The sequence below is a fragment of the Lissotriton helveticus genome, chromosome 8 (assembly GCF_964261635.1).
Source record: "Lissotriton helveticus chromosome 8, aLisHel1.1, whole genome shotgun sequence".
Lineage (NCBI taxonomy): Eukaryota > Metazoa > Chordata > Amphibia > Caudata > Salamandridae > Lissotriton > Lissotriton helveticus.
In genome coordinates this window covers 1,402,803,396-1,402,830,704 of record NC_136069.1, presented here as the reverse complement: position 1 = coordinate 1,402,830,704, position 27,309 = coordinate 1,402,803,396, and positions in this window count along the sequence as shown.

Below are 27,309 nucleotides of genomic sequence, written 5' to 3'. Positions count from 1 at the left end.
AATTACTGGCAGAAGTAGAATTTATTCCCAAGTCAGAAGGAGGGCCTTTGTGTCAAAAATACAAGCATAGGAAGCAATTCATTGCCCCTGCGAAATGGTTCCTTCCGCCAACCCTTCTTTCCAGTAGCCTATTACCCATTTTCACCACCTCCCTATTAAAAATGAGAGAATGGTGGTGTTGTTCCAAATCCAAACATGCTGACAGTCTTCAGTGCTTCCTAGCACTGCACGCGCTTTCTATCCTTCCACAGACCAGAAGGAGCAGCGGAGGGGGTGTTCCTGGGAGGCGGGCGGGCTTACTCACAGAAAATGCAGGCTCCCCATATTAATCGCATAACACAAAAGGTAAACCGAGGATAGTCTCGGGCATTATTGATTCTTGGGTGATTTATTGAGAGTGCTGTTGTATCATTAATGCAAGGGTTCAGGGCAGACACAAAGACGGCAGAAATGGAGGACAGGCTGCAGACACAGAAGGTTCTAGCAGATGTCGCCTTGTTCCTTAGACTACATGATAATATCTCCAATTTGTATATATAACGGGATTATGACCTTCCCGTGGTGCCTACGTGGAATTTATTTCTGTGGACTTTTTCCGTTTTCTGCCATCATCTAACTTACACCACTTTTTAAAATGTGTTTCCCTGCATTATTGGACGAAAGCATCTTGTTAATATCTTCGAAAACATCAACATGAAAAGAAATTAGCCTTAAAAGTAACTCGCCAATGCACAATGGTTGACCTATAAAAATGATTCCTTTCTACGCAATGGAAAAGGCATCGGCAGACAACCGGCCTCTAAGCTTCGGTATAATATGGGTAGCGTACAAAAAGAATATCTACGTCCGCGTCTAAGTCACAGATTTAGAGAAAAATACATAATCTCTTTTCCACAGCTGTGCAATTAAACGAACCCACGAGAAGATAATTAGCTTCATGTTCGTCGCACTTGAATCCGGAGCATCGCAGCGTCGTCGCCATCTTGGAAGAAGGAAAGGATGAAGGGCGGCAAACGGAGCTGTGATGCTCGGGGAGTCCCATTGATCCAGCCTGTCTGTCACTGCTTCAGTTTGCTAGGGGGGCCTCAGGGGAGTCTGGCTGCTTCAGTCCTCTTCTGCCAACCAGACAGTAACGCCTCACTGCTTTTGTTCATTACCCAGAATGTATTGCACTAAATTTAACAAGTAACACACTCAGCAGGAATCTATTGACTATTTGCAGCATGATTGCAACGTAGGGGTGGGCTGGGATCTGGATTCCAATTACAACTGACACTAAGATAAGAATGGGGGGGGGAAGCCTGCATTTCATTATGGTGAATCTAAGATGAGATTTAGGAAAGCCCTGCGAAGTAAACACGAAAACACACAGATTGCCTACTTTATAGCTTTAATGATGGTTTCTACGGTACAATTTCCTAGGTTATGAATACCCTAAATAAATATTTGACATTTGAGAGGTGTCTTAAAAAGGATGATCCTGTATTAGGTAGATGCAATCTTCCTGCTCGGTTTATTGTTCCATGTCAGTATTTGCATTTTCAAGTTGCTAGCTATGTGAAAAGAAATACAACTCAACTCCTTATGTAGGGCATGGACAACTAATGTGGCAAGCTTGCATCATGAAAACTAAGGCATAGTCCTGTGCTCTATAGACTAGCTGTAGGCCATCTTTAAAGCCCCCGACCTTTTTTGAAACATAAAGAGTGCCTGTCAGACTCAGCAAAGGTCAGCCTGACAGACAGTCTTCATGTTCAGGGCAGGCATCAAGGCATTGTACTTCAGCTAAATGCACAGGTGCCTGGCTGCCTGAGCTGAACTTTGTAGGGCTGAAGATGTTGCCCCGTGAGTGTGAGCCCCTCAGCCCAGCAAAGTAATTGATGGTCCTCCACTCATGACGAGGGGAAGCGGCACTGATAGCCTCAGACCTAGGCTCTTCAGTTTTAAGCCCTGAAGTGCCCAGAGATGGGTGTCTATTAGTGATGCTTGTTACAGAGTGGGTTGGGGTGGGGTAAGCAGTCTCACTGACCCCCATCGCACTCTGTGACGAGTTAGGGAATGCCACCTCCTCTCCTTCGATGACCCATAACAAGGTTGGCCAATGAGAGAAGGCAGCAGTCACAATCATTAGGAACCTCCAAAGCTTCTCTCCTGTCAATCCAGATTACAGCTACGGCCCACTAAGTTTCATTAAAAAATATATATATATTTGTGCATATGCATATATATGAATGTATGTGTAGTTGTGAGTGTGTGATGTGAATACTTGTATGTGCATGGGCACATGTGAATGCATGGGTGTGAGTAAGTGTGCATGTGTGGCCTCCCCCAACTCAAATTACCAGCAGCCACTGGTATGGACCAGAGGCATCAGCAATGCTATATCTGGGTCTGATTCACAAAGACTGGGTTTCCAGTCTAGGAAATCTACCTGTGGAGTAGATGTCTGACACATGGGATTCACAAAGAATCACAGAAGTATTGAAAATCTGTGATAGTCATAGATTTTCAACATGCAAAATAACCTCTTGCATTCCAAGGTTGGAAAACGTTGTGGAAGCATGTAAAAATAAGACAATGTGGAAAAAACCCTTACTCCTGCACCCTTGTCAAACATGGGGGTGTACTCCTTCCCTCTAATCAGTAAAATCACTTACTTCTGCATTTCATAGGAGTGATCTTAAAGGATGGGAAACTATTTGCATGCTGCACTAAATTGGTTTAGTCCTCCTTGATTTTTACTTTTTGACTACTAGATTTTTCTACGTTCACTGTGACCGATTCTCTTCAATGGTGTCTAGCTCAAGGTAAATTCTGTGGAAATAGACTGAGAGTGGTTACCACCAGTGTCCACCTTTTAAGATAAGACCTCTGCTGCACAGCTACGGTAAGTGGCTCTGACCTGGTTAACCATGAACACCTAAGAACACATGTATTGGGCTATGCGCGTGAAACCACCATCTTGTGCAGCCTGTTCTCTCCACACAGGAAGCCTGTCGCAGAAGGGATCATTAAAGGTTTGGTACTGACCTGGCACAGGCCTTATAATGTGAGTGTAATGTGATATAATCAGATTACAAACCTTTGTCTCCCATACTGGATCAAGTTAATTACTCTTCTGGCCAGCAGGGGGATCAAAGTCCTTCCCACACAATAGAGCCATTGGGTGTTTGACTGTGATCATGGGAAAGGAACAGGTGGGGAGGAAATAGGCATCTGTTAATGAACTGTTCATACTGCACCTGAGCTGGGAACGCCATGGTCCACAGAAACAAAGGAGGAAGGCCAGAATTCTGCAGTCAAACACAGGACGGGCTATTTTTCGAGATTTTAGTGGTAAGGGGTCAGGAAGCTGTGTCACTTGGGGGCAAAGGTGAGGTGCCCAAGGGAAGTCTTTTCATAGACCACTTGAAGCCACCATGTAGAAATATCCAAAATGCTGTGCAGGACGGTTGGGACAGGAGCGGAGTGATGATGTGGCAACCTATGACTGCCCAGGGGTGCTTGGCTTCTAGCAATTTTTACCTTCACTTAAAAATCCTAGCACATGGGAGAAACAGATTAGAAGACATTGGATGTGAGAGCGACGATGATGAAAGAACGGAAAGTGGGCTCTGGCCCAGGGCCCCTGATAGAGCCAGCTTTGTTCTGCAGTGAGTCTTGCCAGGGTGACCTTTAAAAAATCTTTGTTTTAAATGCCATTTTCCTTTCATTATTTTTAATGTGGGTGATGTGTGAGAGTATTAGTGGCATATTGTGGAGAAATGCTGTGTTAATGTTTAATGCAACATCCACGAAAGAAGCTTCATTTATTTAGATTGAAACAGGCCCACACATATTAGAGATGAGAGGTGTCACTGAGATGACCTAGCCAAAAAGGTACAAAAGGGCTGAAAATGGATCATACATTCAAAGCTGGTCTGAGTAGGTGCCACCAAAATACGTGTGGGCCAGGGCCCCCCAAATCCTTAAGATGTCCCTGCCAATTGGGAGGAGAAGCTACCGGATGTCACTGCAAGGATGGACCAGAAGATATTAACACTAGTCAGCTACCAGGACTTGGATGAGTCCCTACAAGGTCAGCAGCACTGACCCCCTTTTGGTCTGAGAACAGTTGAGGGAATGGGCCTGCTGGGGGCCTGGTAGGCCTTCTGTGGACTGGCCCTTGACTATGTTGACCCACATGTGCTCTTCAAGAAGCCAGTAGGCTGTGGGACCTAGGGATTGTTGCAGGGAGGCTGTTCGTGCTTGCTGGTTGTGGAGGGGCCATGAAAGACACCACCGAGGCAGGAGAGACCACCAAGAGCCTATGCAGAGAAAAGGGCTGGTGCAAAGAACCAGAACATCAAGCTCCCAAAAAAAAGAGAATTTAGAGCCCAGGAAGTCTGAAGAGGTAATGGCTCACCACCAGAAGCAACACAAGCCAAAAAATGCCCAACATGCACTACAGGGTTGGAGTAAACTACATGACTAGCGTGGTCCCTTAGGGGGACTAAGTGGATAACAAAGCACATAGTGCTTCATGATGATTTCTCAAACATCCGCTGGTGAGGGCCAAGCTCCTGGGGCTCGGCACAAACCCATTTATTAAATTTTACCTCTGGAGTGGGTGCCCCCACCTGATCTTTTTTCAGCCCTGTGGATCACATCCCCTGGAGCCCAGTGCATTCAGCATTGTCCTGAGTGTCCTTATCCCCCTGGGACCGAAGACCAATACAAGAATGCCCTCTGGGCAGATCAGAGACTCGGAATGTGAAAGGTGCTTCTCCTGCCTCCAATGCCCAAGTGTGTAGTGGGGCGAGTGCACCAGTCAGATGTTCCTGCCCACGCTCCATGCAGGTGGGAGAAAAACAAAGCTGACTACAGCGTTTTCTTCCTGGAAGCTGCATGCTTTTGCAGGTTGCCTGCAGGAGCCAAAGGTGCCTCTTGGCTCTCTGTACAGCCCACAACTAAAATGCAGTACTTAGGTGCCCTGTGGGCACAGACACCCTTACTTAAAACATGAAGAAAGAGCCCCCTACACTGTAATTCAAAAAACAAAAGAAAAATCCAGGTTGGATGAGCAGAGACGTTGCTGGTAAAACATTCAAGCCTGGGGCAATGGTGTGCTCCATAAGGTCATGCAAGACCTGTCAAATTTGCATATTGGCCATATGCCCCCAGGAATGGCAGGAGCATCATCAATATTGCTAGAAAGTGTTTGGGGGGCTGCAGGGAGTAGAGCAGCCCCCAGAAATGTTTCTACAAAAATCTACACAGGTTTCTCAGGAGATTGAATCTCTGACCCCTGAAGAGGCTTTCCTTCATCTCAAAGCATTCCTGGAGCTAGATATTTTGTTCATGGGCTCTGGGTTGTGGAGAACTTTGTTGGCTGGTCCTAAAGCTACAGCAATAGCATAGTACAATTAAAAGAAAGACTGTGGGACACATGTTATTCAATACACAATTTTCTGGGTAATTATATGGTTACAAAGGCCCGAGAATAGCATGGAAAAAATTAAGAAGGAAGGTGGAGAAGGGAGGCCTGGCTTTGCCGGATCTGCTCTACTACTCCTGGGCTTTTCTCTTAAAGAATGGAGGAACTCTGTTTGGCAGTCCAAGTACAACCAAGATGGGAGGCATGTGGACCATGAAGGTGAATTTAGAGCCAGGAGGCGAATAAGGTTTTCTGTTCAAATATGCGGACCCAAAGTACTTTAAAAGAGTAAGGTTGAAAATTCTAAAAAGTTTAGCTGAAATTTGGTACAAGATCAGGAAAATTGCAGAAATCCCCTACCACAGTTCGCTGGCCCCTATTTGGGATTCTTCAGGTTCCCCAGAATGGACGAAGGACGCTCTAGCAAGACCACTACTAAAGGCAGGTTTGGTTCGGTGGAAGCATATAATTACATATGGGGTGTTGATTTCAAGGGAAGTGTGCAATCAACAAACAGATTGCCAACTGTCCAGATTTAAATACCTGCAAATGAGAAGTTGGTACCAAGAAGAGGGGACAATAATTGTGGAACAGAATGAGCTGGAAACACTCTTGATATAAGGGGTTGAGATTCTAATTACAGCACTCCTAAAGGTTACAATTATAACAGTCTGGGCACAACGTATATAGAGCCCTTTGTTTATGATACTCTAATTGTCATAGAGGGTAACATAAGGGACAAAGAACAGAGAATAGAGTTAGGTTCAAATCAATGGGGGTTCCAGAAAAATTCAAATCCAGTCCAGTTTTTTAGATTCTTCAATCTTTTCTTTTATTCGTATTCAAAATTTCATAAAAACCAGTTCTCCCAGCACGTAAATTTCCAACACGTGTTTCGTCCTCCGCAAGGACTTCATCAAGGCCTTCGAGTTGGTGATTTTTTGATGGATGTCTGCAGTATAAACGGAAAATTCATTCGAATTCTATGGACCAATCGTAACAATAATCAGGTGCGACGGAACTATTGTACTCTACATATATCAATCAGTCTTGTATTTATACATTTCCTGATGGGCACAATTCCAAGTATGGGGTGGACGGCTGATTATCATTCAGAAAGTATGCATTTTCACAACCATAATAAGTTGCTTAACTTGACGTATATATCACACTCTGATGTTTTAACATATCTTGTAGAGTAAGGTTTTGAGTACGAAGGTGAGCGGCTGATAAGTATTCGTAGAATATATAATTCTCGCAACCATAATACGTTGCTGAGCCGAAACCAGAGTAATAGCGTTTCCACATATAACCGCCCCTGCTGTGGGGACGGTTATATGTGGAAACGCTATCCTCTGTTCTTTGTCCCTTATGTTATCCTCTATGACAATTAGAGTATCATAAACAAAGGGCTCTATATACGTTGTGCCCAGACTGTTATAATTGTAACCTTTAGGAGTGCTGTAATTAGAATCTCAACCCCTTATAGCATATGTGACACACACTGCCTGTGTATGTCGATAGCACCTTGAGGTAGTAGGTGCCCTGAGTTTCTGTAGCACCCTCCTTGTTAACACTTACGTGTTTGTTCCACACCACAAATGTGTACAAATTATATATTCAGTAACATTATTTCTTGAAGAGCTGTGCGAACGTTTCCCTGTGGGAACACTACTACCTGTCTTTGATGTAGGAAACACTCTTGATGTCGGAGACCATATTAAAGAAGGAGCGGGCGGTAATCTACTGGCTGCTGATCGACTCGGAAGAAGGAGATTTTACTCTGCCAACAGAACTATGGGGAGGATACTTGCCGGAGGCATCTTTAGATTATCTATGGCAAGTATCTATGAGCATGGGTTTTAAAACAGTCAAGCCTTCATACCTTAGAAGGAATCACCTATTTTCCATTCACAGAGCCTATTGGTCCCCCAAGAGACTGTCGAAGTTTGGGAGAGGAGGTGATTTCGCATGTCCAAAATGTGGTAGTATGAAAGAGGATGATGTTCACATGTTTGTGACGTGCCCAGAACTTCAGGTCTTTTGGAGAGGCGTGAGTAAGGTCCTCTCTGAATGCATGACAATCAACATTGAGGTAAGCATTATGCCTGTCATTTTGGGCAGCTTTATTTATTGGTGAAGATTACAAAGGATCAGGCAAAGTTGATCTTTTACAGTATGTTATTGGCATGTAGGGAGATCTGCAAGTTATGGGTGTCTGCTATTCTTCCAATATTTGACAATTGGGTTCTTTCTGTTAAATATACAGCCTCCCTAGACATGTTGGGTGCAAGCAACCACGATTTTTGGCTTCCGCTGCTTTACTGGTGCGAAAGATAAGTATGTAATTAGAATAGCAAAACAAAGTTATGGGGGTCCAATGATTAAGCCTTCATGACTCCACTGGTATTTCTCTATGTTCCCTCTTGGTTGAGCGTGGTTGAGAAACGGTCAGAGGACGAACATTGAAAGATGGGGACAGATTTCATGGGCGGTACAGTTGAATTCTCCATATCTGTCTCTTGTGATCTCTCAGCACATGGAGTTTGGACTACTCCCGTGTAATAGTGCAAGAGATTGAGAGTGTATTCTCTCCAATGAGGCAAATGAGGACAATATATATATTTTTTAAAGTTAATTATATGGTTAACAATGTGCATGGTTTCACTTTACAATGAATAAAACTGAATGTTGCTACTCACTCCATTTACTTCAATGGTGAATTTTAACATAATTTTGCTTTATTAATTTGGTGGCACCCTTACAAAGCTAGTAGGCTTGCCTTATTGATGATGACACATATTGTGTTGTTGCAACTAGTGTCAGCGGGGAGTATTTTGGTTGTAGGGTTCAGGACCCACTAGGGGTGTAACATGTTAAGAGGGATGCCCACCTACCTGATTGTACATCTTTGTAACTTAATTGACAGTATTTAGTAGGGTACGTCCAATTAAAGCATTTTCTTGGGGGGGTTTTTTATGAGAAAAACCACTGGCCGTGCATTAATTTATTATATGTTGTTGTTGTGTACCAGCAAGCTGGGTTACTAGCCCACGCCGCCTCCATAACCAGGCCTTGGGCTGATTTCCTTTGCTACAGAGACACTCAGGTGCTTCAATGGGGTACCTGGTTCCCGGTAAAGAGAAACCTGAAAACGTATTACTTGTGAAGGACTCACATCCTTCACAAACAATAACCCAATTTCTTACACATACAAACTTACGCTGAAACTTTCAATGCCATCATACTGGAACATACACATGCCTGTCCATGAGTCTGAATTTAAAAATCAAGAATGCTGTCTAATTTTTTTCTTAAACAAAGAAGTAGGTGGTGCACTGCTAAAGGTATTTAAAAGTTCGTGAAAAGTTGCTCAGTTTAGGGTGCTCTCATGGGTGGTGTTTCCGTCAAAACACCGAAGAACGTAAGAACTCGTAGTGTACGCACAGGCGTGCAAATACATCCCCAAGGTTAGGCACACCTTTAGTTGTCAGGAAGTGATTTCAAAAGTAGTAGTTCAAGTGTTCTTTATTTTTCTGTGGTTTTCATATGAAATTTTTTCAATGATATTAATAGCATATCAATCCATGGTATAATAATTTCATTGAAGTAGAAAAGGAGCACGAACTTCTCCAATGCATTTCGGGCGGAGCCCTTTATCACGGAGTGTTCATTTCAGTTTTAGCGGGACCTGCTACTCCAAAGGTGCTGGAGTAGCAGGTCCCGCTACAACTGAAATGAACACTCCGTGATAAAGGGCTCTGCCCGAAATGCATTGGAGAAGTTTGCGCTCATTTTCTACTTCAAAGAAATTATTATACCATGGATTGATATGCTATTAATATCATTGAAAAAATTTCATATGAAAACCACAGAAAAATAAAGAACACTTGAACTACTACTTTTGAAATCACTTCCTGACAACTAAAGGTGTGCCTAACCGTGGGGATGTATTTGCACGCCTGTGCGTACACTACGATAATTTTTTTCTTATTCATAAATTCAATGTAGGAAACTAAAATTTAACACATTCTTTATTCTTGGAAGTGTTTTTATCCAGTTCTAGTGTTCAGAGCTCTAACAAAATTAAGTTTTGTTTTTTGCATACGCTAATTCTTCTGGCAGCAACTCCATATTTTTGATCATTTGATTCATTCTGGTATCCTCTTGTGAACACTTGCGTTGGTGCCATAGAACAGCTGCCTACAATGGGATTCATTTCGCATCCATCTTTTCAAACCTCTTTAAAAATAAGGTGTCCAAAAGCTTTTGTGAAACAGGAGCCTAGGGTCTAGTGTTCAAGCTGTTCTAAGTCTCCTGGGAATAGACAGATTTACAATAAGATGGACAGTGAAAACAAACACAATCACTTCTTCCTCCTCCCTTTAATTCAGTAGGGTTTACAGCTGAATTTGCAATGACATTGCATGTGGTGCTACTAATTGACAACACAGGGTCACTTCCAAAGAAGCCAAAATGTTTCAAACCAAGCAATGGAATGTATTCTCCTAGATGGGTGCCCAGCAGAAAAACCTCCAAATAAATTCCAGAGAAACTGTACGCAGATCTTTAGGTGTTTTTAACTAAAAATAATCGTATATGTTGCTTAGGTATTATGTATCCACCATCTTTCATTAAGTTGTGATGTCTCTGCCTGTGTTTCATTTTCTTTAACCTCGCTAGAATACGGCAAGAGATTTACATTCTCTAGACCCAATGGCAGTGAAGACGTAGTCAACATCTCATCATGAGACAGAGAACCCAGTGGACTGTAACTCATGGGAACCCATTGAACATTACATGAGGAAGGTAGGTATTAGGCATCAATCAGTCCTATGAGACTCACAGGAGTATTGGTGATGAAATGGCTCGAAATCTCCTTTCGCCATGAATAAACACACTCAAAACTTCACACTAGAAGTATACTTTTAATTATGGTATTAATATGAAAAAACCTATTCTAGTACATACAATGTTTATCGTGGTTACTATGAATATAAACAAGTCGCTGGCAATGGTATTGGCTGGCAAACAGAAAACGAAAAATATAATTAGACATTATAGCAGCATCTCAGAATTTCTCTGCATTGGCTATTCGATCTCTGATTTCCTCTATTTTACTAAGGTAATCTAATAACAGAGGAACTGTTCTGTAAAAAGACACCTGTTGTTTTCTGTCTTCACAATCAGCAGCTTTGGTGTCCTCAGGCACAGTGATAAGCCGGTCTGAGGACTTTCTATGCCTTTTTATTTAGTCTTCAGAAAAGAAAAGATGCTTACTACTTTCATCTGCATGGCCATTGGCTTGAATTCTCCTGGAAGGGAAGATTTCTCTCTCCAAACAACATTTAAATGCAGCATCCATACTCAACTTAGACCGTGTTGAATTTTATTGAAATAATAATCATAATAGCTGCCCTAATGCTCCTTCAACTACTTGTGTTACCTTGAAACCTTATTTACTGTTTAGAAAAAATAACTGCAAAATCAAGATGTCATTATACTCAATCAATCAATCAATCATAGCATTTGTATAGCACGCTACTCACCCGGAAGGGTCTCAAGGCGCTGGGGGGGGGGGGGGGGGGTCTGCTACTGCTCGAAGAGCCAGGTCTTGAGTTGCTTCCTGAAGGAGAGGTGGTGGATGGGGAGGTAGTTCCATGTCTCCGCCGCCAGGTAGGAGAAGGATCTTCCTCCGCTGGTGGCTCTGCGGATGCGTGGGACAGCGGCGAGGGCGTGGCTGGCGGAGCGTATCTGGTGGGTGGGAGTGTAGAAGGTCAGGCGATTGTTGAGGTACCTGGGTCCCAGGTCGTGGAGGGCCTTGTGTGCGTGGGTGAGGAGTCTGAACGTGATCCTCTTGCTGACGGGGAGCCAGTGCAGGTCCCTCAGGTGTCCGGAGATGTGGCTGTGTCGGGGGATGTCCAGGATGAGTCGTGCGGAGGCGTTCTGGATGCGTTGGAGTTTTTTCTGAAGTTTGGCTGTGGTTCCGGCGTAGAGGGTGTTTCCGTAGTCCAGTCGGCTGGGGACAAGTGCCTGGGTGACCGTCTTCCTGGTTTCGGTGGGGATCCACCGGAAGATCTTTCGGAGCATGCGCAGGGTGTTGAAGCACGAAGATGAGACGGCGTTGACTTGTCTGGTCATCGAGAGGGAGGAGTCCAGGATGAAGCCCAGGTTGCGTGCGTGGTCCATTGGCTTGGGAGCGATGCCCAGGGCAGGGGGCCACCAGAAGTCGTCCCAGGCGGAGGGTGATGATCCCAGGATGAGGACTTCCGTCTTGTCTGAGTTCAGTTTCAGGCGGCTGTTCTTCATCCACTCGGCGACGTCTTTCATCCCTTCGTGTAGGTTGGTTCTGGCGGTAGCGGGGTCGTTTGTGAGGGAGAGGATCAGCTGGGTGTCGTCGGCGTAGGAGATGATGTTGAGGTTGTGTTGGCGTGCGATGGCTGCGAGGGGGCTCATGTAGACATTGAAGAGGGTGGGGCTGAGTGATGATCCTTGTGGTACGCCGCAGATGACTTCGAAGGCCTTGGTTCTTCCGGAGAGGTACGAGATGATCCATTCCAGTGCCTTCTCTTGGATTCCGATGTTGCTGAGGCGTTGTACTAGGGTGCGGTGGCAGACAGTGTCGAACGCTGCGGAGAGGTCCAGGAGGATGAGGGCCGCAGTTTCCCCGTTGTCGAGCAGGGATCTGATGTCGTCTGTGGCTGCGATGAGGGCGGTCTCGGTGCTGTGGTTGGTTCGGAAGCCGGACTGCGAGTGGTCGAGGGATCCGTTTGTCTCGAGGAAGGCGGCAAGCTGTCTGTTGACGGTCTTCTCGATGACCTTGGCAGGAAAAGGGAGGAGCGACATGGGGCGGTAGTTCTTGAGGTCGGTGGGGTCAGCTGTTGGTTTCTTCAGGAGTGCGCTGAGCTCGGCGTGTTTCCAGCTCTCCGGGAAGGTGGCGGTGTTGAAGGAGGCGTTGATGATGTCCCGGAGTTGGGGTGCGATGATGGAGTCGGCCTTGTTGAAGACGTGGTGGGGGCAGGGGTCGGTTGGTGATCCGGAGTGGATGGTGTTCATCGTGTGGGTGGTGTCTTCGGTGCTGACCGGTGTCCAGTCGCAGAGGGTGGTGGTGGGGGGCGTTGGTTCGGTGGTTGGGTGCGTGTTCTGCGCGCCGAAGCTGTTGTGTATGTCAGCGATCTTGCTGTGAAAGAACGAGGCGAGTGAGTCGCAGAGGTCCTGCGAGGGGGTGATGTCGTTGTTTCTGGCGCTGGGGTTGGAGAGCTCTTTGATGATGCTGAAGAGTTCCTTGCTGTTGTGGGCTTTGTTGTCAAGTCGTTCCTGGAATGCTGTCTTCTTGGTGGTGCGGATCAGCTGGTGGTGTTTGCGGGTGGCGTGCTTGAGGGCAGTCATGTTGTCTGTGGTCTGGTTGTTGCTCCAGGCTTTCTCGAGGGTACGGCAGTTCTTTTTGGAGTTCTTGAGTTCGTCGGTGAACCAGAAGGCTTTTTTGCTGCCGGGTCTGCTGGGAGGGGTCTTCAGTGGTGCGAGGTTGTCTGCGCAGATGGTGATCCACTGTGTGAGGTTGTTGGCTGCTTCGTTGGGGTCTGTTGTGCTGGCGGGAGGGTTCTGGCTGAGGGAGGTGGTGAGCTGGTTGGCGGTGATCTTGCTCCAGCTCCTGAGGGGCACCTGTTGCGGGTGGTGGTGGGTGGTGGATTTTCTGAAGCTGAAGTGGACGCAGCTGTGATCCGTCCAATGCAGTCCGGTGGAGTGGCTGAAGGAGATATGCTTGCTGGAGGAGAAGACGGGGTCGAGAGTGTGCCCGGCGTAGTGGGTGGGGGTGTTCACCAGTTGCTTGAGTCTGAGGTTGGCGAGGTTGTCCAGCAGCGTGGTGGTGTTGGTGTCGTTGTTGTTCTCCAGGTGGAAGTTGAAGTCCCCTAGGAGGATGTAGTCAGTGGAGGGGAGGGCGAGCGGGCTGATGAAGTCTCCGATGTCTTCGCTGAATTGTGTGCGTGGTCCCGGGGGTCTGTAGATGAGGGTGCCTCTGAGGGTCGTCTTGGGGTCGGTGGGTATCTGGAAGTGGAGGTGTTCGGCGGCGGTGAGGGTGTCATCGGAGTTGGTCGTGATGCGGATGGTGTTCTTGTGTACGATGGCGAGGCCTCCTCCGGTCTGGTTGGCGCGGTCCCTCCGGGTGATCTTGTATCCGTCCGGGATGGCTATGGCGATGTCGGGGGCTGAGGAGGCGTTCATCCAGGTTTCTGTGAGGAAGGCAACGTCTGGTGAAGTAGTGTCTAGGAGGTTCCAGAGTTCCACGGCATGTCTGTGGACAGAGCGGGTGTTAAGCAGGATGCACTTGAGGTGTTTGTTGTTGGTGCTCGGCTTTGCAGGTGTGGTGCAGGTTCGGAGGCAGGTGAACTTTCAGGCTTTGCAGGTGAAGGGTCCGTGGGTGCGTTTTGGGGTAGCTCGGTAGCAGGCGGGGTTCCGGCCGGCATTGAGTGCGTTGAGGGTGGCGGCGTCGTAGGTCTGTCGGGGGGTCTTGTATCGGCGGCGACCAGGAGTCCAGGTGCTGGGCGCGGGCCAGGCGCGGACGGGTGCAGACGGGCTTGCCTTAGGCGCGCCTTCAGCGCGCCAGTGGCGTGCCCGCTGCGCGCGTCCACTGCGCGGTCGCGCAGCGGCCGCCATTTAAGGGTAGCCGGGGAGGAGGGTCAGCTGGGAGGCGGGTGGCGGGAGGGTAGGAACCGATGAGGAGCAGGGGGGCGGGGCTGGGAGGGAAACAGCGGCGGGAGAACCCCGAGCGCAGGGTGCTGTGAAAAGAACGGCGCGAAAAAACGGGAAAAGCAAGAGAGAGGCGAGAAAAGCACAAAACGAGGCACAGGGGAAATGGGCACAGGTCCTAAACCAGTCAAGCCGGGGTACAGAAGGCAAACAAGAGGGGGTAGACACTCAAAATAGGAGACAGTCACGCGGGATACAGAATGCAAAGGGGGGGCAGTCACTCAATCAGGAGACAGTCATACGGGATACAGAATGCAAAAGGGGGCAGACACTCGCTCCAGCAGGCAGACTCTTGGCTACAGAAGGCAGACTCTCGGCTACAGAAGGTCCAAGGTGGCACTGCAGCGGCAAGGGGAGCGACCTACCCTAAGGTCAAGGGTCGCTACCTGAGTCGCGCAGCGGCCGCCATTTAAGGGTAGCCGGGGAGGAGGGTCAGCTGGGAGGCGGGTGGCGGGAGGGTAGGAACCAATGAGGAGCGGTGGGCGGGGCTGGGAGGGAAACAGCGGCGGGAGAACCACGAGTGCAGGGTGCTGTGAAAAGAACGGCGCAAAAAAACGGGAAAAGCAAGAGAGAGGCGAGAAAAGCACAAAATGAGGCACAGGGGGAATGGGCACAGGTCCTAAACCAGTCAAGGCGGGGTACAGAAGGCAAACAAGAGGGGGTAGACACTCAAAATAGGAGACAGTCACGCGGGATACAGAATGCAAAGCGGGGCAGTCACTCAATCAGGAGACAGTCATACGGGATACAGAATGCAAAAGGGGGCAGACACTCGCTCCAGCAGGCAGACTCTCGGCTACAGAAGGCAGACTCTCGGCTACAGAAGGTCACAGGTGGCGCTGCAGCGGCAAGGCGAGCGACCTACCCTAAGGTCAAGGGTCGCTTATACTGAAGCAAACATTAAACAATGTATTAGGGCAAGAAGGATGATACCACTACAATAAAACAACCATTAAACAATAATGATTACTGTAGATTTATAATAAAATAGTATGCATCAAAATACATGAATATATGAAATACAATGGAGAGGATTTAAATGGGGAAAATATAAAGATTACATAACCAGGTAATGCAAGTGAGCCTGTTACTCCAGGGGCTGTATTACATGCCGTGCCCTGGGAGCACAACAGGCATGTGCACCCATTTTCTGTCCCCCAAGTGCTCGTTAGTATTAATGAAGAGACCGCAGATGCTCGTGCAGCTATTTCCATAACTCCAATACCAAAGGAGCATGTATATTGCTGACACTATCTTATGGGGTTGTTCCCTCATTTGTTTGGGGGCATGGCAGCATGAAAATTAGGTAAATACTTTGCATTAGTAACTGCACCGCATTTTAGGCGTGGTTGCAGAGGCAAAGCAGCTGTCAAGAGGTGCAGTGACTGTGCACTACAAAGAGGAAGCACATAAATACTGCGCCCACTGAGGGCAATCCTCTGGAGGGATCAAAGGGTCCATGAAACCCACTGAAAGGGGATCTCTGACCCCATTTGAAGTGCTGGTTGGGTGCAGCCTGCACTGTGATAGATGAAGGGGCTGCTTCAATCAGCCGATCTGCCAGTCACTAATCCACTGCCATGGTTTGTGTCTGCCCCAGGGAAGTGCACCTAGATAAATGTGCCCCACAGTGCAAACAGAGGCAGCGCACCCGTTACATAATGTGGACCCAGAATGGCAACAACTCTATTCACTCCCAGGTCTATATTTATTAGCATTATGTCTATGTAGGGGTATTTGTAGAGCACACTGTTACTCCAAAGACTGTCCTGGCGCTAAAGGCTGAAAGGGGAGCAGCAGGGGGGGAAAAGATTATTGGCAAGAGTAGAGCCAGATTTTCAGTTTCTTTCGAACCAGAGGTGTCTCTTCAGTGTTTCTTAAGTGAAAGGGCATTTTGTTCCAGAGGGCAGGACCAAGGTAAGAGAGAGCCTTGCCCCCTGACCTCGACTTTCTAACTCAGTGGTGTTCACTAGCAGCAGGTCTGAGGAACAGAGAGTTCTTCCTGGGGTACAGAATGCAATTTTCTGTTTGCGGTACTCTGCTCCGGTCCCATACAGGGCTTTCTGAGTAACGAGTAAGGTCTTGAAGATTACTCTTTTCCATACTGGGAGCTAATGAAGCCTCCTCAGAAGGTGGGACACGTGCATTCTGGTGAAGCTCAAAGATGGTACGGGCTGCTGCATTCTGGACAAGCTGACGACATCTGTCCAGCAGATAGCTAGGCATGCCAAGATAGAGACCATTCCCATAGTCCAACCGGGATTTAATCAGGGCTTGAGTCACCTGTTGTCTGGCAGCTCTCGATAGAAAAAAATAATTCTGCAAGAGACGTAGCAGGAAAAAACAGGTGCTTACCACCGCATTGCCTTGGGGGTGGAAAAGCAGCAGGTTGTCCATTATGAACCCCAAATTTTTCACTGTCGAGTTGTTGTTCGCCATGGGGGCTGGTGCGTCCACTGCCCAGAAGACTTGCAGCGTTGTGTCAGCGTCCCTGACGAAGAAGAGTAACTTTGTCCCTGACGAAGAAGAGTAACTCTGTCTTCCCTGCGTTACATTTCAGCTGATTCGCAGCCTGCCACCCAAAAACTGCCGAAAGGCAGGCACTGATAGACAAACAACCCAGGACATGGCTCGTTGTTCTTCCATGTAAACAACAGCTGCGTGTCATCAGCGTATGACACAATTTTATCCCCCAGCGATTCTACCAGTATGGCAAGGGGTGTGAGGTAGATGTTAAGCATGGTCGGACTCAAAGCCGAACCATGCGGGAGCCCAATCTTCAACTGGTTCAAGGCGGCAGAGTAGGGATGGCACCAGACCTACTCGAGTTTTGCCTAGTGGAGTGAAATTTGACAGAAAATAATGAACTCCTTGTCATTTGTATATACATGTGAGTGAATATGGTAAAATATCAGAGGCCACATTATTGATATGGTGCACTGGCTCACTCTGCGCTGCCTGGGTCTTTTAAGCCAACAACCAGTATTTCACTGTGCAGATGGAAATGCAGCCTGGCTTTCAAATTGGGGCAGCCTGCCTTTGAGGGGGATACCTTGAGTGGTCCCTGTGACCTCTTTCCTCCCTTTCAAGATGCACTGTTGAGGGGTGCACTGACTGTGCACCAATTCTATGTGGCACACAATCAGTGCACTTCCTGACAGCCACTATGCCTTTGTGCCCACATCTGTAGTAGGAGGGAATGCACAAGAGCAAGGGATTTCATCATATTTATGGAGGCACATGCAAATGTGGGGGTATACTCTTGAGATTGCACCAGTGCATGTTTAGCACCAACACAATCTGTGGTAAGGAAAGGGCCATGCTAGTATCTGTGAACCCTTCTGTCATACAAAGGGGCAGATTTATGAAGGCCTTGCGCCGCCGGTGCGTCATATTTAACATGGGAAAAAGTGACGCACCGGCGGCGCAAGGCCTTCATAAATCTCCCCCAAAGTGCATTGGAAGTGTAAATGCAGTCACACACACTTGTTGCACCCCGGTTCTCTTTCTATAATACAAGCCATTATATTGAAAAAAAATTGCATCTATTCTCCTAACAGCAATCAATTGAAAGAATAGTTTGCAGTAACTGACCTGAGAGTTTTACTGTCCCCCATTGTGAGGTTGTATGTATTCGGCTGCTGGCTTTGCAGCATAGAACACTCTGTTGAAAATGAGCAATAAAAGAAATCTTATGAAGAACTATTTTTAGCCATGTCTTACTGCAACTGTACACATCTTTCTGTAAATATTTGTCGGCAAACTGAGTTTCATTCTGCCTTTTCAGTTCCAATTTGTAGCTCTTTCTGTGGCAGTAATTTACTTAATCATACAAGTATGCGTGCATTATTCAAACCACATTTCACATTGCTACATAACTTAAATAGATACTAGAAAACAAATTTCAACATTGTGTCTCCTTGCCTGAACTTGGGGAAGGAAAAAATACTTGAAAGCCGTTTCTACAGGAACCAAAAACTATTGCATTTGTAAATATGTGACCTACAGTACTAGATTCATCTCTGTCTATCTTCAAACAAATGGGATCCTAGTCACAAAGGCATTTTGTAGTGCATATAATCGTACTCCTGGAGCACTCTTTTACATACTCTTACAAGTCTGTGAGAATTGGCCTCAACACGTCTAACATAGGAATACAATGGGAACATTTCAAGAATATCCATAAATAATTCAAACAAAAAGTATTGTGCACTTTTAGTACATTTGCTAATAGTGAGAGGCGTTTTGGAGCTGATTCACAAAGGCATTTAAAAATATGTAAATAAGTTCACTTGTACTACTCATCCCCGTACTCATGAATGCTCTTGGAATCAGCCACATTGATTCGTACTGGATGGTAAAGTTAGCATACAAACTTAATTGCACCAGGTTATCTAATGGCTGTATCCTTGGCTTTCCCTAAAATATTTGCTTCCATAACCACCAGCAGCTTCACTGTACAAGCATACATTTGATTGATCCATATTTTGTGTTATTGTATCCCATAAAATGTCTGCCCAGGTACACCCCCTTTTGGATCCTCAGCTGACGGATGGGGTTGGATTTTTCCCAACCCTCATGTGTTTCATTTCCCTGGTAGAATATAATCATGCTGGTAATTTCAGCAATATCCTGTATCAAAAGAGGTCTGAAGGATTTACAGCATAAGTTTTTAATAATGTTACTTGAGAAAGAGATTCTCATTGGCAAGTGAACCGGTTTTCTTACCAGGCCAGTGTTTAGTGTATCTGCAGTATTACACTATGATGCATTCGGGTCACGTTAAAAATATCTTTTTCAGATATGAGCATTTTCAATAATGCTTTGATAGCCTTCCAAATCATGCTTTCTTCTAAACACAGCGAGAACTGAAGACAATTTGTCCTATTCCAATTCACAAGCCAGGGATGTGCAATTTGTATTTGCTCACTAACTGCTTGGCCAATGGGAATATCATTTGTGATGCAGTCTGTGTACTAAAAAGACACATTGCAAATTTTTCATTCTCAGGTAGTCACAGAATTAATATTAATTAGGCAGGTCACAATTTGTGACCGACAGTGATGGGCTGCAAAAGCAAGGAGGGAGGTCTGCGAGCGACAGTCACCTCCACTCGTAAATTTGCTTTCCCAAAATTGGAAGCTTTGTTTTTTAAATGCAGTCTCTGTCCACCACACCACGGTCACCAACGCAATTACCAAGGGGAAGTGTATCAAATTTATGAATTTTATCACACAATAGAGAAGTAAGTCAGCAGACGGTTATGCTATATGACATCGAATGGTTGAGTACCATGGATTATAATGGCATACGTATGTAGGATTTGATGTATTTAAATCTCAGTTCAGGTCAGTCAAGAGTATGGTCTTGAGAGAGAGTTTTCAAAAGTAACTTTCTTGTTGAGCAAATCAGGTCATAGCTACAGGTGTGATCTAGACTGCCAACAAAGTGATAGGGTTGAATGGTTATAGTGCACTTCTAATGTCTTCGGTGGTGGACAGTGGTAAACACCGGAAGATGGACAATTGCAGGAAAGTAAACAATTTAAAAAATAAAACGAATTTCGTAGCGCGCACTGCATCGCATTTTTACCACTGTCCACCTTGCCCCTCCCCCGCACCGCCTCCCTGCCCCACCGAACTCCCTCCACGGGCCGCTGCTGCTCATTGGTGTATATTTGGGGTTGTTACCACTAGTGAAAATCTATTAACGCATAAGAATATTTCTCTCTACACAATATTGCTAAGAAAATTGAGTAGCATTATATCATCTTCAAAGTTGTTCGCAGTCAAGGACAGATTATCTCAGAAATTTCCTACATCTTTAGTTGTTGCCCTCCCATAACAAGTATTAGTATAATAATTAGTACATTTATAGTAAACGTGTTTGCTGCTTGCGCGGTCCTTGCAGTATATCTATAACATGTGCAATAACAATTGTTTGCTTTTCTGTAAAATATGTGGCTTTTTGTTCCATTTTAAATAACATTTGAAAATGTTAACGGTGTAAATTTATGATTTTATGTTAACAACTGAATTTATGTTACTTTTGGTATTGGGTTGACTTTTATTTTATTTTTATGTTTTAGGGGTTAGGGTTTTGAATAGTTGTAAAGATTTGTACATACTTTTAGCATGTGTTTGTTGAGGTCCACGTTTGTTAGGTTGGTGTTGCTGATGTGGAGAATGGTGTTTTGTTTTGCCATGTTGAAGTGGAGTTTATAGCTTGGATCTATAAATGAAAACATAGGTGTATGTTATTTTAATTTCAGATGTAAACTTTTTTAAAGTTACATCAACGTTTTTAGGTTAATATAATTACTTGTATCCTGCATTTTCTTCCAGAAATCTGGGGAACTGTCATCTTTTTCAAGTTGTGGGGGTTTTGCTGTTAAATATGTGTTTTTGTGCTCTTTTTATAGTGGTGTGGGAATTAGGTAAAGTGTTCTATTAGATATTTGGTTTTCTTTTAAACTTATTTACACCTATGGTACATTTGGAATTCTTTTCAGTTTGATCCTTATTTTGTGCACATTAATGGTTTGTTTCAGTGATACATATACAATATATATATATATGTATATATATATATATATATATATATATATATATATATATATATAGGTAGGTAGTTATAGTTAGGACCTTGTTTCTATTCCCAATAACTTTGGCGTCGGTTGACAAATCTTTGCAACATTTTCAAAACTAGTGGGGCGCTCCGGTCAGCTCCTATCCTGAAAGTTTCGGGATGACTCAGCAAGCGGGGGCTGAGAAAAAAGGGGTCCCAAAACTTGTTTTCTCCATGTTAATTTTCATAGGTAGCTCTTGTTTCAGAAAGAACTCTCTTTGTTAAATGATGTAAATCCGTTCAGTAGTTCCTGCGAAATTAAAAAAAAAGGTTGAAAAAAGCATTTCCCATAGGAAACTCTAGACACGGCTACATCTCGAACTGCTGAATGGAATTACACCAAATTTCGCATAGAGGTAGCCCATCTTTAAAAAAGAACTCTTTTTCTTAAATGGTGTAAATCCGTTCAGTAGTTGCTGAGAAAATCAAAAAATAAAAGTTTCGATATATAGAGGTACCTAGGATCCACGCACCCTCCCGACCACGAGTTTTTGCTAATTGGCTGTCAACACTCCAAATCAGGAAGTGGCAGCCATCTTGTGCCTCGGTAACCGAGGCACAAGAAAAGTGAAAAACAAACATGGAAAATAAGAAAAGGGGGCAGGGTAGAAACACCCTGACCCCCTAGGCCTGCTCAGAGGGTCCCACAAGGACCCCCAGGGCCCAAAAAGCATTTAAAAAAAAGAAAATAGTCCAAATTCATGCTGGGTGCTAGCCAACTAGCCCACCAGGTACCTCCAGTAAGCACCACTGCACTGCGTTGCAGAGAGGTGTTCAGAGGCCACACCCCTTTGTACACCTCTCTGCAATGCAGCTCTGTGGTGCTTACTGGAGGTACCTGGTGGGCTAGTTGGACCCCAGGTACCCTTAAGATTCAAGGGGACTTAATCCCCCAACTTAAAACTTGCCACAGGTGCGTTTGCACAGTGGAGAAGGGAGGGGGCAGGGCTTAAGGTAACATGTGTACAAACAAGCCCTGTGGTGCGTTTTAAGTTGGGGAATTAATTCCTCTTCAATTCTGAGTGTCCCTGGGGGCCAACAACCCCACCTGGTACCTGGTTGGCTAGTTGGACCCCAGGGACTGTCAGGATTCAAGGGGACTTAATCTCCCAACTTAAAACGGCCACAGGGCGTGTTTGCACACATGCCACCTCAGTCCCCCTCCCTTCACCACTGTGCAAATGCGCCCCGTAGCACATTCTAAGAGGTGGTTTTAATCCCCCTGCCCTATTATGTACTAGGGCCTTACAGAGGAGGTCATGCTAATCACAGGGTACCCCAATGCATAGTGTTCCCTAGTGTATGTAGGTGTTTTCACTATATTCTAAGTGTCTTTTAGCATAGCACTGGCTCTAGGCCTGGTTAGTCACAGTCAGTTACCACCAGTAGCTGTCTGAAAAAGTTGTGGGCGCAGGGTGATTTTGGAACAAGGCCTCTTTCTGCTCCTCTGTTGGTTCTTTCTGCACATGTCTTGCTTCTTCCTGCACTTTTCTTCGTCTTTGTGGACTTCTGTTGCTTCTTTCTGCATTTCTTTTGCTTCTTTCTGTGCATTTCTTATTCTTTCTTCACATGTCCTCCCTCTGTAGGCATAGTTAGAAACTAGCATTTGAAATTCACTGAAAAAAACATAGATTTCAGGCACGTTATAGTTAGAAATTAGCATTTAAAAAACCTTTAAATTCACAGAAAAAAACCATAGGTTTGAGGCACGTTATAGTTAGAAATGAGCATTTAAAAAACCTTAGAAATTCACTGAAAAAAACCTTAGGTTTCAGGGGTGTTATAGTTAGCTGGACATTTCACTCGTACAAAACCATAGAAATTCCTCTGTTATAGTTAGTTCTGCTAACTATAACTTGCGCCCCCTCAATGCACTGCTGTTGACGTCACATATTACATCACCCATGACATTGTCAGTGACAACACTGATGACATCACTGATGACATCATCCATGTGATAAATTGATGCATCTTCTCACACCTTAATAAAACCTTTGATACACCCACTCTAAATTACAGACTGCCATTCTCAAAACCATAGACTCTCCAACAGCAATAACTACACACACTCACTGATTCTTAGGTTTACACACACATCCACTCACTCACCTGTACAGTCACTCATACTTATGGTCACTCAGTACAGGACTATCATATGCACTCATACACCTATATAAACACTCACACACCACCACTCATCCATAGAGGTACTCACACACCTAGTCAGTCAAGCAAATAATTAATCACACTGCCATTTACTCACCTATACAGTTATACACACACCAGCTCAATCACTCATACATATACTAGCACATGCTTAGGCTCTTATACAATCACTGATACAAGCACACACTCATCCATACAGCCACTCTCAGAATCACACACTCTCACTTATAACCATTTCTATGCTCCAACACACATATATACTGCCTTTCACATATGTAGTTACTCACACATGTACTGCTATGATATACATTCACTCACTAACACACCCATACACACACTCACCCACCCATACAGTCCATCACAGATGCACTCTTGAAACCATGCACCCAGTGAATCACCCACTCACACATCAATGCACAGAGTCACACACATCCCACCCACATAAACACTCAGGCACCCATACAGATACTCAGACAACCAATCAAAAATACATATAGACACTCATGTTGCTATTCACAAACCCATGTAGCCGGTTACACACCAACAGACAGACGGATACAGACATTCACACAGTTTAGTCACTAACCCATGCATTCAGTAAGATACGTTTAATCACTCACTTATAGAGTCAGTCATGTACCTCCTAAATCATCCATTCAGACACTTATACACCCACTCATTCTTCAATACGCCTTTCCCTATATATAGTAAACATATTTAAACTTTACAGAAACACACAGTCACTGGAAGATGTCATCAGTGTTGTCATTTAAGATGTCATCAGTGATGTCATCAGTGATGTCACTGACCGTAATATGTGACGTCATCAGCAGTGCATTGCGGGGGCGTGAGTTATAGTTAGCAGAACTTACTATAACAGAGGAATTGTCCAGCTAACTAGAACACCCCTGAAACCTATGTTTTTTTCAGTGCATATATATGTATATATACAAAATAATATATATATATATATTAGCGTATCTTTCTGGATAAATTTTTAATAGTAAATATTTCTTTTTTGCTTTGTTTCATGTGGTTTGATTTTTATTCAGTGTAATTGTTTTACTTTGTTGCAAACTAGTTTTATGATATTAACAGTGTTCTATTCTATAAACATTGATTATATTATAGGTGTTTTTATGTAAGGTAATGCTTTTTCCATTTTATTTGTTGTAGTTTTATGGGTTATTAATTTATTACTTTGTTTTAAAACACCTTTAGGCAATATAATTGCTGGTGATATTTTGATTTTTAATTATGACTTGATGCTATTTCGTTGAGTGCACTGCATCCCAAAATGCGATACAGTGCGCGCAACAAAATTAGTTTTATTTATTTAAATAATTACTTACCTGTAAAACTCCGTAATGCATACATTACTACCCCCCACCCTGCCCCTCCCCCTCCCCACGTCACCGCCCTGCATTTCCTCCCACTGCAGGCCACGGCTGTCTAAGGGCCATATGCATCAAGCCATTTTGCGATGGCAAACAGTGGGATTCGCAAAAATCGGCTGTTTGCGATCGCAAAATGGCCTTTTCTGATGCATGTAACTGTTGGGCAATTCTCAATTTAGGTCATCGTAATCTTTTGTGATTCCCTAAATTGCGAATAGAAATAGAGAATCGCAATTTGTGATTGACTAATGCAGATGCAAGAATCCTTTCCTAAATGCGAACTATGCATTTAGGAAACGCTAATTACCATCAACTTCAAGTTGGTGGTAATATATGCATACTTTGAAAAATGTACAGAAATGCAAGTGTCATGTAGCACACATATGTCCTTAGGGCATGTGTGTGTCTTTACATGTGCACACTTGCATTTTTCTTGGGGTGCTTCAGAGGGGCCTTATGCCCCTGGGCAGCCTTGGCTTTGCATTCGCTATTTGAAATTACCAATTTGGTAATCGCAATTAGCGAATGCAATTCCATTCATTCCTATGGGCCTAATAGCGATTAGCTCTTTTGCAAATCGTTATTAGGTAATGTTAAGGATTCACAATTTTTTTGCCATTCCTATATGCATAGCATTTTGCGAATCCCAAATAGCAAATCGGTACAATTCTATTTGGGAATAGCAAAATGCAGGTTTAATGCACGTTCCCGTAAGAGCCTTCTGAGGGGACGCCCTGTGCGCCCCCTCCTTTTTTTAAAAATTGCCCCCGGACCTGGCCTACCCAGAGGCTCATTTCAAAACAAAGGTGGGAGACTGCGCTTAAGTTTTTTTTTTCTTCAATTTTGCCTCAAATCAGCAGCTCAACCCCAGATTTTGTGGCAAAATTGGAAAAAAACGTGGGGCCTCACCACAACATCTAGGGGGTCAGGGTATACCTACCCTGCCCCCTTTTGATATTTTTTATGTTTTTTGTGGGACTCGGCTCAAGCCAAGCCCAAGATGGCTGCCAATACTTCCTGGTTGAAGTGTTGGCAACCAATCAGATTACAGCAGGGCCTGTTGGATCCGCTAAGGATCCGCACCCCCAGATATACAGTTGTGCCTGTGCCAAGGGAAGACTGCCAGGTATTCATTTGGTCACAGGCACAACTGCCAGTTAGAGCCAGATACTGGCCAGGTCTTGCTTTGGCCACATGCACAACTGCCTGTAAGAGCTAGACTTCTTTTGGTTTTTGCTTAGGAGCATACCAAATTGGTGTGTGCTGCTTCCAGCCAGGAGAAGGTTGGGTGTATTGTGATACATGAAATATCTCAGTTGGGCCTACTGAGTGGAAATTGTCTGAGGCATCCAGTATTTGTCTTTTTAGACGTTAAAACTGCTTTTTCACCAGTGTATTAGGTTTTCAAAGTGAATTGGATTTCAGACTTAGCTGTAGCATTTCTGTTGCAAGTCTTAGAAGTGACACTTTCTTTTTCCGAGCCAATGTGCATCTGGGTGCTGGGCTCATGGCGAAATTATCCTTCCTGATTTTGCAGAATATTTGCGTTGTTGATAGACTTCCAACATTTTACCCTGTTCTTTATTGGTAATATTTGGCATCTATCTAATATAGAGGTGTAGCCAACATCAAATTCCACTGCAATGTCGGGGAGGCCTGGTGTGAGCAGTGTCCTCCAGAAAGTCCTTTAAACGGGGTCAGTTTTGGCTGCATATTAATCTTGAACCTAACAGTGTCACCTTGTATGATATTTGGCTTCACAGGTTTGCTTTGGCAACTTTATTGATAAGATGGGAAATATGTGTTTCCATATAAACGGGCAAGACAAAAAATGGTATTTGGTACTGCCTCTGGTTTTTAAGTCGCTTTCCCAATTCATCTTGCTGGTCAGGGTTAAGCCCAGGTTAGCAAATGTATTAACCTCTTTCAGCTTTGAAGGCTCTGTTGTGCCATCGATATTCCCTTATGACCATTATCTTTCTCTTCTGGGTGTTTATTTTCAGGGCATTTGTTGTGCAATGGCTGTTACTGTATTTACAGCCCTTTTGAGGTGCAGGACAAATGGATGGAGTTATCACTGTAAAGCTGGCACATGAAAACTCTCAATGGCAGAACCATCTTGGGAGTCTTTCAGTATGAGTAAACACAGGAACGGAGTGAGCATGTATCCACTGCCAGAGGCTAGAAACTGTCTGTTTATTGCCATAGTCAAATAATGCAACATGATTTGGTTTCTTTGGGAATATTCATCTTTTCTCATTCATAATTTTCGTAACTATTGAAGGCAGTAGGCTTTTGTAGTTTCCTTGGAGGGCATGGTCTCTCACCAGATTAGATGGGAGTGTGTCAGTTTCCATCTCTTTGCTCCATTTTTCCCGTTTCGATTCCATGGATTGGTGCCATCACTCCCCTACTTTGCCACTGAACTTCCATGTGCTGTGAGCTGTAAATTTAAGGTACCTTTTCAGCTACATTTCCTTTGATGTCCAAGTGGATGGTTGTATAATCACTCTCCAGTCTTCATGTTATTTTCGAACCTGTACTAGTATTACACTCTTATTAAGATAATCAATTATTGCCGAGGCTTAACATGTGTTATAGTGTATCATTTGTTGGTTGTTATTCTCATATGAATTTTCAGCTGAGGTTGGACCTTCAGTTGCACTGAAGGATTTCAGGTATAGTCCCTTTCTCTCTTATATTTTTTATTGTGATGCAGAGAGGAGATGCCTAGTGCATGTTTCAGTGCTGACTCAGAGTTACTGGAATAGTTAAATTAGATGCTCATCATTAACAGCAATATGGACGAGACAAATCATTATGGCACTGTAAGTACGATGAAACAACAGATGTTGGGAAGGGTGCATCACCCCTAAGATCAGCTCCAATGAGAAATTGGCAGACCAATGAGTGGTGCTCAGAACGGTGAGGAGAGATCCAGACAGTACCAGGCTG